Source organism: Oncorhynchus mykiss, chromosome 17 (genome assembly GCF_013265735.2).
Source record: "Oncorhynchus mykiss isolate Arlee chromosome 17, USDA_OmykA_1.1, whole genome shotgun sequence".
Taxonomy (NCBI): domain Eukaryota; kingdom Metazoa; phylum Chordata; class Actinopteri; order Salmoniformes; family Salmonidae; genus Oncorhynchus; species Oncorhynchus mykiss.
The window spans coordinates 69,936,024-69,948,239 of record NC_048581.1 but is presented as its reverse complement, the minus strand read 5'-3'; the positions used below and the strand labels follow the sequence as shown (position 1 = coordinate 69,948,239).

General features: G+C 44.1%; 1 protein-coding gene across 2 annotated transcripts in view; it reads left to right on the top strand.

Annotated features, from left to right (window-relative positions):
- fhit (fragile histidine triad diadenosine triphosphatase) overlaps positions 1–12,216 on the top strand; it is a 301,102-nt gene that overhangs the window by 147,406 nt on the left and 141,480 nt on the right. The gene's annotated exons all lie outside the window — the stretch shown is intronic.

Here is a 12,216-nt window from a genome sequence, read left to right as displayed (position 1 = left end):
ATAATTTTTCTTCCTCGTGATGCCATCTATTTTTTGAAGGGCACCAGTCCCTCCTGCAGCAAAGCATCCCCACAAAATGATGCCGCCACCCCCGTGCTTCACGGTTGGGATGGTGTTCTTCGGCTTGCAAGTCCCCCCTTTTTCCTCCAAACATAATGATGGTCATTATGGCCAAACAGTTCTATTTTTGTTTCATCAGACCAGAGGACATTTCTCCACAAAGTACGATCTTTGTCACCATGTGCAAATGCAAACCGTAGTCTGGCTTTTTTATGGCGGTTTTGGAGCAGTGGCTACTTCCTTGCTTAGCGGCCTTTCGGGTTATGTCGATATAGGACTTGTTTTACTGTGGATATAGATACTTTTGTACCTGTTTCCTCCAGTGTCTTCACATGGTCCTTTGCTGTTGTTCTGGGATTGATTTGCACAGCCTAACAGAAGCTTCTACATTCATGACATAATTTTCTGGAATTTTCCAAGCTGTTTAAAGGCACAGTCAACTATGCGTCTGACCCACTGGAATTTTGATACAGTGAATTATTAGTGAAATAATCTGTCAGTAAACAATTGTTGGAAAGATGACTTGTGTCATGCAAAGTAGATGTCCTAACCGACTTGCCAAAACTATAGTTTGTTAACAAGAAATTTGTGGAGTGGTTGAAAAACGAGTTTTAATGTCACCAACCTAAGTGTATGTAAACGTCTGACTTCAACTGTACTTGCTAATGTTTAGTCTCGGGACAATAAAGTCTCCTTCCAGAGAGACATCAGGGACTGCATCATACTTTATTTCATGGAATCGTTGCTCTCTCCGGATATACTGTCCCCTTCCATACAGCAAGCTGGGTTTTCAGTTTTGCAGACAGGAATAAAAGATCTCTCTGGAAAGATGAAAGATGGTGGTGTATGTTTCATGATTAACTACTCATGGTGTGATTGTGATAATGTACAGAAACTCATGTCCTTTTGTTCACCCAACCTAGAATACCTCACAATCAAATGCCAACCGTATTACCTCCCAAGATAATTATTTTCGGTTATCGTCACAGCCGTGTATATTCCCCTTCAAGCCGATACCACAACGGCCCTCAAGGAACTTCACTGGACGTTATGCAAACTGTAAACCACATATCCTGAGGTTGCATTTATTGTAGCTGGGAATATTAACAAAGCAAATTTGAGGAAAACGCTACCAAAGTTCTATCAACACATTGACTGTAGTACTCTCACTGCTGAAACGCCAGACCACTGTAACTCCCCATTCCATTTGATCACACGGACCGGGATATGTTCCGGGTAGCCTTTGAGAATAACATTGATGTATACACGGACACGGTGACTGAGTTCATCAGGAAGTGTGTAGGGGATGTTGTTCCCACTGTGACTATCGAAACCTACCCAAACCAGAAACCATGAATAGATCGCAGCATTCACGCAAAACTGAAAGCGCAAACCACCGCATTTAACCATGGCAAGGTGACTGGGAATATGGTTGAATACAAACCGTGTAGTTAAACAGGCAAAAAGTCAGTACAGAGAAAAAGTGGAGTCGTAAATCAACAGCTCAGACACAAGGCATTTGTGGCAGGGTCTACAGAAAACCAGCCACGTCGCGGACATCGCCGTCTTGCTCCCGAACAAGCTAAACACCTGCTTCGCCCACTTTGAGGATAACACAGTGCTACTGACGCGGCCCGCTCCCATGGACTGTGGGCTGTTGTTCTCCGTGGCTGACATGAGTAAGAAATTTAAGAGTGTTAACCCTCACAAGGCTGCCGGCCCAGACGGCATCCCTAGCAGCGTCTTCAGAGCATGTGCAGAACAGCTGGCTGGAGTGTTTACGGACATGCTGTCCCTATCCCAGTATGTTGTTCCCACTTGCTTCAAGATGTCGTCTTGCTGTACCCAAGAAAGCAAAGGTAACTGAACTAAATAACTATCGCCCGGTAGCACTCACTTCTGCTTTGAGAGGCTAGTTAAGGATCATATCACCTCTACCTTACCTGACACCCTAGACCCATATGAATTTGCATACCGCCCCAATAGATCCACAGACGATGCAATTGCCATTGCACTTTACACTGCCCTATCCCATCTGGAAAATACAAATACCCATGTAAGAATGCTGTTCGTTGACTATAGCTCAGCCTTCAACACAATAGTACACTCCAAGCTCATCATTAAGCTCGGTGCCCTGGGTCTGAACCCCGTCCTGTGCAACTGGGTCCTGGACATCCCAACTAGCTGTCCCAGGTGGTGACGGTAGGAAACAACACCTTCACTTCGCTGATCCTCAACACAGGGGCCCCACAAGAGTGTGTGCGCAGCCCGCTCCTGTAATCCCTGTTCACCCATGACTGCGTGGCCCCAGACGCCTCCAACTCAATCATCAAGTTTGCAGATGACACAACAGTAGTAGGCCTGATGACCAACAATGATGACAGTCTACAAGGAGGAGGTGAGGGCCCTGGCAGAGTGGTGCCAGGAAAATAACCTCTCCCTCACTGTATACAAAATGAAGGAGCTGATCATGGACTTCAGGAAACAGCAGAGGGAGCACGCCTCCATCCACATCGACTGGACCGCAGTGGAGGTGAAAAGTTTCAAGTTCCTCGGCGTACACATCACTGACAATCTGAAATGGTCCACCCAGACAGACATTGTGGTGAAGAATAATCACCAAAAAAAATCATTTCGTCATTATGGAGTAATGTGTGTAGATTTTTATTTCTTTATTCAATTTTAGAATAAGGCTGTAATGTAACAAAATGTGGAAAAGGGAAGGGGTCTGAATACCTCCTGAATGCGCTGTATGAACTGTATCTCAGTAAAATCTTTGAAATTGTTGCATGTTGCGTTCATATTTTTTGTTCAGTATATTAGCTAAAGAGTTTTTCTGAGTATGAAATGAATCTGAATCAACGGGCATTTCTTATCTGCAGTATGAAAAACCCCATTCCCTTTGTCTTCGTATAGATACACATGACTACACATGCACAGATGTGTGTGAGTGCACAAAATAATCCTGAATAGTATTTTTTTGAGACTACGTACTGCCAAAAGAAGCACTGAAGTGCTCAGAACACCTGTGAGAATTGTACTGTAGCTAGACTGCTTCAAGCTGAACTAGAGTATTTTCCATGTCTGGATACTAAAGGAGCCTAAGGATTTGGCTTTTAATAGCTTTTTTCATAGCTTGTGTCAAGTGGTGGTTCAGGCTTCAATTTTGTTATTTCACATGATCTTAGTGTACCTTCAAGCGGTGGCCTTAAATGTAAGTCCACCTCCTCAAACTTGTGTTGAAACAGTACATTAATACAGCATTGTACTCTTCTAAGTCCCAAGCTTTCTGTGTTGCTTTAACCCAAAGACAAGGGAGTTCTTAGGGCTCCTGTATGAATGATTTATCCTTTTCTCTTTGAACTTCACAGACAAAGCACGGCTTACAGATTCCCGGCAAGGAATCAGATTATTTTTCCCACCATCCTTAGTGTGAGAAATAATACAAACTGCTCTATTTGTGTGTGTGTGTGTGTGTGTGTGTGTGTGTGTGTGTGTGTGTGTGTGTGTGTGTGTGTGTGTGTGTGTGTGAGAGAGGTAAAGGGGGGTGATGAAAACAGAGAGAATATTATTGTTGATGGAGCATTGTATTCCATAGTTCATTAGCAGGAGGACATTATTTACACAATATTACTGTGAGACATAATGGCTGCACTGATGTGAGATGATGGCCCTTGTCGTATTGCAGGGATGATAAACAACCACTCCCTCTCCCAGTCCACTCACAGCCATTCCAAACCGATCATATTGCAGCTCCCAGGCCGCCCATGGATCAATAACATTTTCAGCAGGACTGTTCTTCTTCCTCTGATTTGATTTTCTCTCCATTCCCCTGCAATGGTCTCTGTTCTTGGGGCTTCAGCTGTGCACGCCTGGGGATGATGCTCAGTCATAAACAATAAAGCCCCTTCTCCTGCCCCATCTCCCCCAGCTCTGGCACCGAGGAAATCTGTCCACCGCATTAATTTATTTAAAGGAGTCCGGCTGGGCTCCACACACTCTCTCCTCAATGGTTTGGTGCGCAGTATGATACACGGTACGTGTATATGGTGTGTGGTAGAGCCTGTGCTAAGCCCTGCTGCATTCCCGGTATTGATCCAAGGTAATGAGCACGGAGAGAGTGCGAGTCCGGCCGGCCAGCAAACAGCAGCCCAGTAAGATGAATGAAAGAGTAATTGACTGAGACAATACAAATAATTTGTGGCTGTAGGAGAACATCAAGATTGATGGCTGCTTTGGTTGCGTAGTGTAATAGCTCCTAGTTTTAGTAGTGCAGGTTCGACTGCTCCCAGGGAAGCGTTTGGAATGAGGGAAAAGAATGCAAAATGTTTGGCAGTGAGAGAGACTGGAGGGAGTGAGAAAGAGTGAATATAGAGAGAAGTGCAGGGAATAAAAGCAAGAGGGAGAGAGCGGAGGAGAGAATACAGCTTCCATGAAGAAAAGGAGAAAAGTAGGGCTGATTCACCTATAGAGGGCAGGCTCCTCCAGCTCTAATGTACACTGAGTATACAAAATATTAAGAACACATGCTCTTTCCATGACATAGAGCTGACCAGGGAAATCCAGGTGAAAGATATGATCCCTTATTGATGTCTCTTAAATCCAATTCAATCAGTGTAGATGAAGGGGAGGATACAGGTTAGAATGATTTTTAAGCCTTGAGACAATTGAGACATGTCTTGTGTATGTTTGCCATTCAGAGGGTGAATGGGCAAGACAAAAGATTTAAGTGCCTTTTTTATTTAGTTATTTCACCTTTATTTAACCAGGTAGGCTAGTTGAGAACAAGTTCTCATTTGCAACTGCGACCTGGCCAAGATAAACCATAGCAATTCGACACATAGAACAACACTGAGTTACACATGGAATAAACAAAACATACAGTCAATAATACAGTAGAACAAAATAAAACAAAAAGTCTATATACAGTTAGTGCAAATGAGGTAAGTTAAGGCAATAAATAGGCCATGGTAGCGAAGTAATTACAATATAGCAATTAAACACTGGAATGGTAGATGTGCAGAAGATGAATGTGCAAGTATAGATACTGGGGTACAAAGGAGCAAGATAAATAAATAAATACAGTATGGGGATGAGGTAGGTAGATAGATGGGCTGTTTACAGATGGGCTATGTACAGGTGCAGTGATCTGTGAGCTGCTCTGACATCTGGTGCTTAAAGCTAGTGAGGGAGATGTGAGTCTCCAGCTTCAGTGATTTTTGCAGTTCGTTCCAGTCATTGACATCAGAGAACTGGAAGGAAAGACGACCAAGGTATGAATTGGCTTTGGGGGTGAACAGTGAGATATACCTGCTGGAGCGCATGCTACGAGTGGGTGCTGCTATGGTGACCAGTGAGCTGAGATAAGGTGGGGCTTTACCTAGCAGAGACTTGTAGATGACCTGTAACCAGTGGGTTTGACGACGAGTATGAAGCGAGGGCCAACCAACGAGAGCGTACAGGTCGCAATGGTGAGTAGTGGATGGGTCTTTGGTGACAAAACGGATGGCACTGTGATAGACTGCATCCAGTTTATTGAGTAGAGTGTTGGAGGCTATTTTATAGATGACATCACCGAAGTCGAGGATCGGTAGGATGGTCTGTTTTGCAAGGGTATGTTTGGCAGCATGAGTGAAGGATGCTTTGTTGCGATATAGGAAGCCGATTCTAGATTTAATTTTGGATTGGAGATGCTTAATGTGAGTCTGGAAGTCGGAGCCGTCCAGAGTAGTGATGCTGGACGGGCGAGCAGGTGCGGGCAGTGATCGATTGAATAGCATGCATTTAGTTTTACTTGCGTTTAAGTACAATTGGAGGCCACGGAAGGAGAGTTGTATGGCATTGAAGCTCGTCTGGAGGTTAGGTAACACAGTTGCCAAAGAGGGGCCAGAAGTATACAGAATGGTGTCGTCTGCGTAGAGGTCGATCAGAGAATCACCAGCAGCAAGAGCAACATCATTGATGTATACAGAGAAGAGAGTCAGCCCGAGATTTGAACCCTGTGGCACACCCATAGAGACTGCCAGAGGTCCGGACAACAGGCACACTGAACTCTATCAGAGACGTAGTTAGTAAACCAGGCGAGGCAATCATTTGAGAAACCAAGGCTGTCGAGTCTGCCAATAAGAATGAGGTGATTGACAGAGTCGAAAGCCTTGGCCAGGTCGATGAATACAGCTGCACAGTACTGTCTCTTATCGATGGCGGTTATGGTGTCGTTTAGGACCTTGAGCGTGGCTGAGGTGCACCCATGACCAGCTCTGAAACCAGATTGCATAGCGAAGAAGGTACGCTGGGATTCGAAATGGTCGGTAATCTGTTTGTTAACTTGGCTTTCGAAGACCTTAGAAAGACAGGGTAGGATAGATATAGGTCTGTAGCAGTTTGGGTCTAGAGTGTCACCCCCTTTTGAAGAGGGGGATGACCGAGGCAGCTTTCAAATCTTTGGGAATCTCAGACGATACGAAAGAGAGGTTGAACAGGCTAGTAATAGGGGTTGCAACAATTTCAGCAGATCATTTTTAGAAAGAGAGGGTCCAGATTTTCTAGCCCAGCTGATTTGTATGGGTCCAGATTTTGCAGCTCTTTCAGAACATCAGCTATCTGGATTTGGGTGAAGGAGAAATGGTGGGGGCTTTGGCGGGTTGCTGTGGAGGGTGCCGGGCAGTTGACCGGGGTAGGGGTAGCCAGGTGGAAAGCATGGCCAGCCGTAGAGAAATTCTTATTGAAATTCTCAATTATAGTGGATTTATCGGTGGTAACAGTGTTTCCTAGCCTCAGAGCAGTGGGCAGCTGGGAGGAGGTGCTCTTATTCTCCATGGACTTTACAGTGTTCCAGAACTTTTTGAGTTAGTACTACAAGGATGCACATTTCTGTTAGAAAAGCTAAGGCTAGATTTTTCAAACTGCCTGTGGTTGGTTGGTTCCTCACTTCCCTGAAAATGTGCATATCACAGGGGCTATTCGATGCTAATGCAGAACGCCACAGGATGTTTTTGTGCTGGTCAAGGGCAGACAGTTATGGAGTGAACCAAGGACTATATCTATTCCTTGTTCTACATTTTTGGGGTGGGGCATGCTTTTTTAAGATGGTGAGGAAGTTACTTTTAAAGAATCGCCAGGTGTCATCTACTGACGGGATGAGGTCAATGTCATTCCAGGATACCCTAGCCAGGTTGATTAGAAAGGCCTGCTTGCAGAAGTGTTTAAGGGAGCGTTTGACAGTGATGAGGGGTGGTCATTTGGTCACAGACCCATTACGGATGCAGGCAATGAGGCAGTGATCGCTGAGATATTGATTGAAAACAGCAGAGGTAAATTTGGAGGGTGAGTTAGTTAGGATTCATATCTACGATGGTGCCCGTGTTTACGGATTTGGGGTTGTACCTGGTAGGTTCATTGATAATTTGTTTGAGATTGAGGGCATCAAGCTCAGATTGTAGGATGGCCGGGGTGTTAAGCTCCAGTTTAGGTAACCAAGTAGTACGAGCTCAGAAGATAGATGGGGGGCAACCAATTCACATATGGTATCGAGGCCACAGCTGGGGGCAGAGGGAGGTCTATAGCAAGCGGCAACAGTGAGAGACAGTGAAAGGTGCATTTTTAGAAGTAGAAGCTCAAATTGTTTGGGTACTCTGCAGGCTATCTTTGCAGTAGATTGCAACCCCGCCCCCTTTGGCAGTCCTATCTTGGAGGAAAATGTTATAGTTAGCGATGGAGATTTCAGGGTTTTTGGTGGTTTTCCTAAGCCAGGATTCAGGATTCAGACACGGCTAAGACATCCGGGTTGGCAGAGTGTGCTAAAGCAGTGAGTAAAACAAACTTAGGGAGTAGGCTTCTAATGTTAACATGCATGAAACCAAGGCTTTTACGGTTTCAGAAGTCAACAAATGAGATCACCTGGGGAGTGGGAGTAGAGCTAGGCACTGTAGGGCCTGGATTAACCTCTACATCACCAGAGGAACAGAGGAGAAGTAGGATAAGGGCACGGCTAAAGGCTATACGAACTGGCCGTCTAGCACGTTTGGAGCAGAGAGTAAAAGGAGCAGGTTTCTGGGATTGATAGCATAGATTCAAGACGTAGTATACAGACAACGGCAAGGTAGAATGTGAGTACATTGGAGGTAAACCTAGGCATTGAGTAATGATGAGAGAGATATAGTCTCTAGATACGTTTAAACCAGGTGATGTCTTCGCATATGTAGGAGGTGAAACAACATGGTTGGTTAAGGCATATTGAGCATGGCTATAGTCTCTACAGTGAAATATGACAGTAATCACTAACCAGGAGAGTAATGGACGAGGCGTATTGATATTAGAGATAGGCATGCGTAGCCAAGTGAACATATGGGTCCAGTGAGTGGTTGGGCTGACTGGGGACACGGCGATTCAGACAGTTAACAGGCCGATGCTAAGAAGCTAACAGTTTGTGGGCCGGGGCTAAACAAACTAGCAGTTAGCAGACCGGGGCTGGCAAGCTAGCAGTTAGCAGACCGGGGCAGGCAAGCTAGCAGTTAGCAGACCGGAGCAGGCAAGCTAGCAGTTAGCAGACCAGGGCAAGCGAGTTAGCAGTTAACAGACCGGGGCTAGCAAGTTAGCCTTTGGGGGACGTCGTGATGGGGGTAAGTCTGTTTTTGCCTCTTCGTGCAGTGACGTCGATAGACTAGTCGTGTAATTAGTAGGGTTCCAAGTAGCTCTAGGTAGCTAGTAGGCTGCTGTTAGCAGAATGGGCCTTCAGCGGACGTCGCGCCCGCGGGGCCTTTTGGAATCCTCGGGCAGATTATGTCGGTATTCCAGTCATAGAGGATCGGCAGGGTTCCGTGCCCCCTACTGGCAGTAGAAGGGGTCCGGATATTGTAGCCCAGGAGTGGGCTTTGGTGGTAGCACAGGAGCCCTGGTCGGGCTAGCTTCAGGCTAATTGGTGCTTGCTCCGGGATGGAAACGCTAGCCAGGAGTATCCACCCGGGATTGCGGTTAGCTAGTTGCGAAGATCCAGATGAAAATGTTCAGAGTTTGCGGTAGGAATCCGGGGATATGGGGGGGGGGTAAAATAATAATAATAGGTCAGTTATGCTCTGGTTTGAGTCACGTTGTTCGAACTGGCAAGAGCTTTCCGAGCTAAAGGTTAGCTGATGACCGCTAGCAATGGTTTGCTGACTGAAAGCTGGTAGGTAGTTAGCTAGCTAGCTTCAGTTGAGGGATTCCAGATCCGAAGTAAATAGAAAGACTTTAGAAAAAAAAACAGATCCACGCCACATTGGGTGAGGCAGGTTGCAGGAGAGTATTTAAAAGTTGAGGTTTAGGAAAATATTTTTTTAAAGATATGCGAGGAAAAAGATGTAAAACAATATATACAAGGGACACGACAGGACAAAGATGTCTGACTGCTACGTCATCTTGGATAGGGTTTCGTAGTAGGGTTTAGTAGTTTGAATGGGGTTTGGTAGTAGGTGCCAGGCGCACCGGTTTGTGTCAAGAACTGCAAAACTGCTTGGATTTTCACTCTCAACAGTTTCCCATATGTATCAAGACTGGCCCATTGGAGTCAACCTGGGCCAGCATCCCTGTGGAATGCTTTCGACGCCTTTGTAGAGTCCATGCCCCAATGGATTGAGGATGTTCTGAGGGCAAAAGGGTGTGGGGGTGCAACTCAACATGAGGAAGGTGTTCCTAATGTTTGATATACTCAGTGTATGTCATCCCTTGTTTGAAATGCATTACATTAGTCATACATTATGCATTGTATACTGTAACTGTAAATTACTTTTGAAATTGAGAAATATGTGAAGACTGACATTGCACTCGCTCTCGGATTGATCTTCTTACAGGAACATCAGTTTAGAAGTAATAGTTTCACCCCAGAATTTGTGAAGAACAGTACTATAGATGCTGACTTCTCATTTCAATTCATTATGTACACAAATAAACATTGTTAGATACTACACTCACATATATATATATTTTACATTATTAAATAATGTAAAATATCTCAAATAATATCTCAATATCTCAATTCTCATACAGAAATGCATAAAACCACATTTTTCAATTCAGGAGCTTTCATGTTTAAAACATTGTGTAGTCATTATTATTTTGACCCTTCCTAATCACATGGTATGTTATGAAAGCCACTGTAAGTGATGGGATCTCATTATGCCTCAGTAGTTTCAGGAATTCTCAAGCCATCATTCAAACTACATGCTTGTTTCCATCTGTGCCTGTGATGTCACCTGCTTCATTTGTAATCCTGTTCTCAAAGCCTGTATGCATGTTGAGATGCCTGTAGTCCCCGAGCTCAGGCAGGAAAAGCATATAGACAAACTCCAAACTTTTGGTACGTAGCTGTATAGCATATTTTAATACCTGGTAAGTGTGTCATCTGACAGCTCCCCATGGGCCAGCTAGTCAGAGAGAGCCTACATTATTAATAAGTCCTTCACATCCACACAGGGCCTTGATCATCCCACTAATAATGTTGATGTATTCCAAAAAGTCGTATCTTAATCATGATTATTACAGTGATTAATGTGACAACAACACAGGGAGATGTCACATTAGTTTCAGGTGTACAATACAGAATGCTCTCTTTCTACCAAGAGCAGGGTTGTCTGAAGTGTCATGATTGTGTGCACAGGGGCTTACTCCGAGAGCCAATTACATGTTATTTGAAGGAGACACATCGTCTTGTGGTAGAAACACTGGATTCTCATCTACTCAGATGCTCCCTGCATAGTTTTCCTGTTCCTGTATGATAGCATATCCAGATCTATTAGAGCCCTTATCCACTGCATCCATTAGTAAAACAGGCTTTGTTAAACACAAAGGTTGTGGGCTTCCTAATGAAAGAAGATCCCATTGGTCTGTGGGCTGTGTTACGTGCAGTGTGAAACTAATATATATAGTGCTGTGTACATAAGGGAGGTAGCGGCCCAGAGTGAACTCTAGATTTATAGTAATAATCTATGGAAGGTAAGAGATCTGTGCTGGAGAGAGCTAGGCCAGATGGTTGAGGAGTCCCTGCTAATGTATTACAATTAGACAGGCGAAAGCCTGTATGGGCAGAAGAGACGAGAGGAGAGAGGAGCCAGGATCAGTGAAATGCCAGTTATCTCTCCTGAGAGAAGCAGAGTTGTGATTTGGAGAGAGGTGAAGACTCTAACAAAGACGGAGACAAAGACACCTGGCTTACACTACCAGTCAAAAGTTTTAGAACAGCTACTCATTCAAGGGTTTTCTTTATTTTTACTATTTTCTACATTGTAGAATAGTAGTGAAGACATCAACACTACAGTGGTTTCTCAAATAAAGTTTTGAGATTATGCAGCGGGATTTAGAGATAATTTGTGGTTTAGTACGATACCCCTGCTTCAAAACTATGAAATAACACATGGAATCATGTAGTAACCAAAAAAGTGTTAAACAAATCAAAATATATTTTATATTTGAGATTATTCAAATAGCCATCCTTTGCCTTGATGACAGCTTTGCATACTCTTGGCATTCTCTCAACCAGCTTCATGAGGTGATGACCTGGAAGCTTCATGATGACCTGTAATGTATTTCAATTAACAGGTGTGCCTTTTTAAAAGTTAACTTGTGGAATTTCTTTCCTTTTTAATGCGTTTGAGCCAATCAGTTGTGTGACAAGGTAGGGCTGGTATACAGAAGATAGCCCTATTTGGTTAAAGACCAAGTCAATTTTCTGTCAAAAACAGCTCAAATAAGCAAACAGAAATGACAATCCATCATTACTTTAAAACATGAATGTCAGTCAATCTGGAAAATGTCAAGAACTTTGAACGTTTCTTCATGTGCAGTCGCAAAAAACATCAAGCGCTATGAGGACTGCCACACGAAGACCCAGAGTTACCTCTGCTGCAGAGGTTAAGTTCATTAGAGTTACCAGCTTCAGAAATTGCAGCCTAAATAAATGCTTCACAGAGTTCAAGTAACAGAAACATCTCAACATCAATTGTTCAGAGGAGACTGTGTGAATCAGGCCTTCATGGTCGAATTGCTCCAAAGAAACAACTAAAGGTCCCCAATAAGAAGAAGAGACTTGCTTGGGCCAAGAAACACGAGCAATGGGCATTAAACCGGTGGAAATTTGTCCTTTGGTCTGTAGTCCAAATTTGCGATTTTTGTTTCCAACAGCCA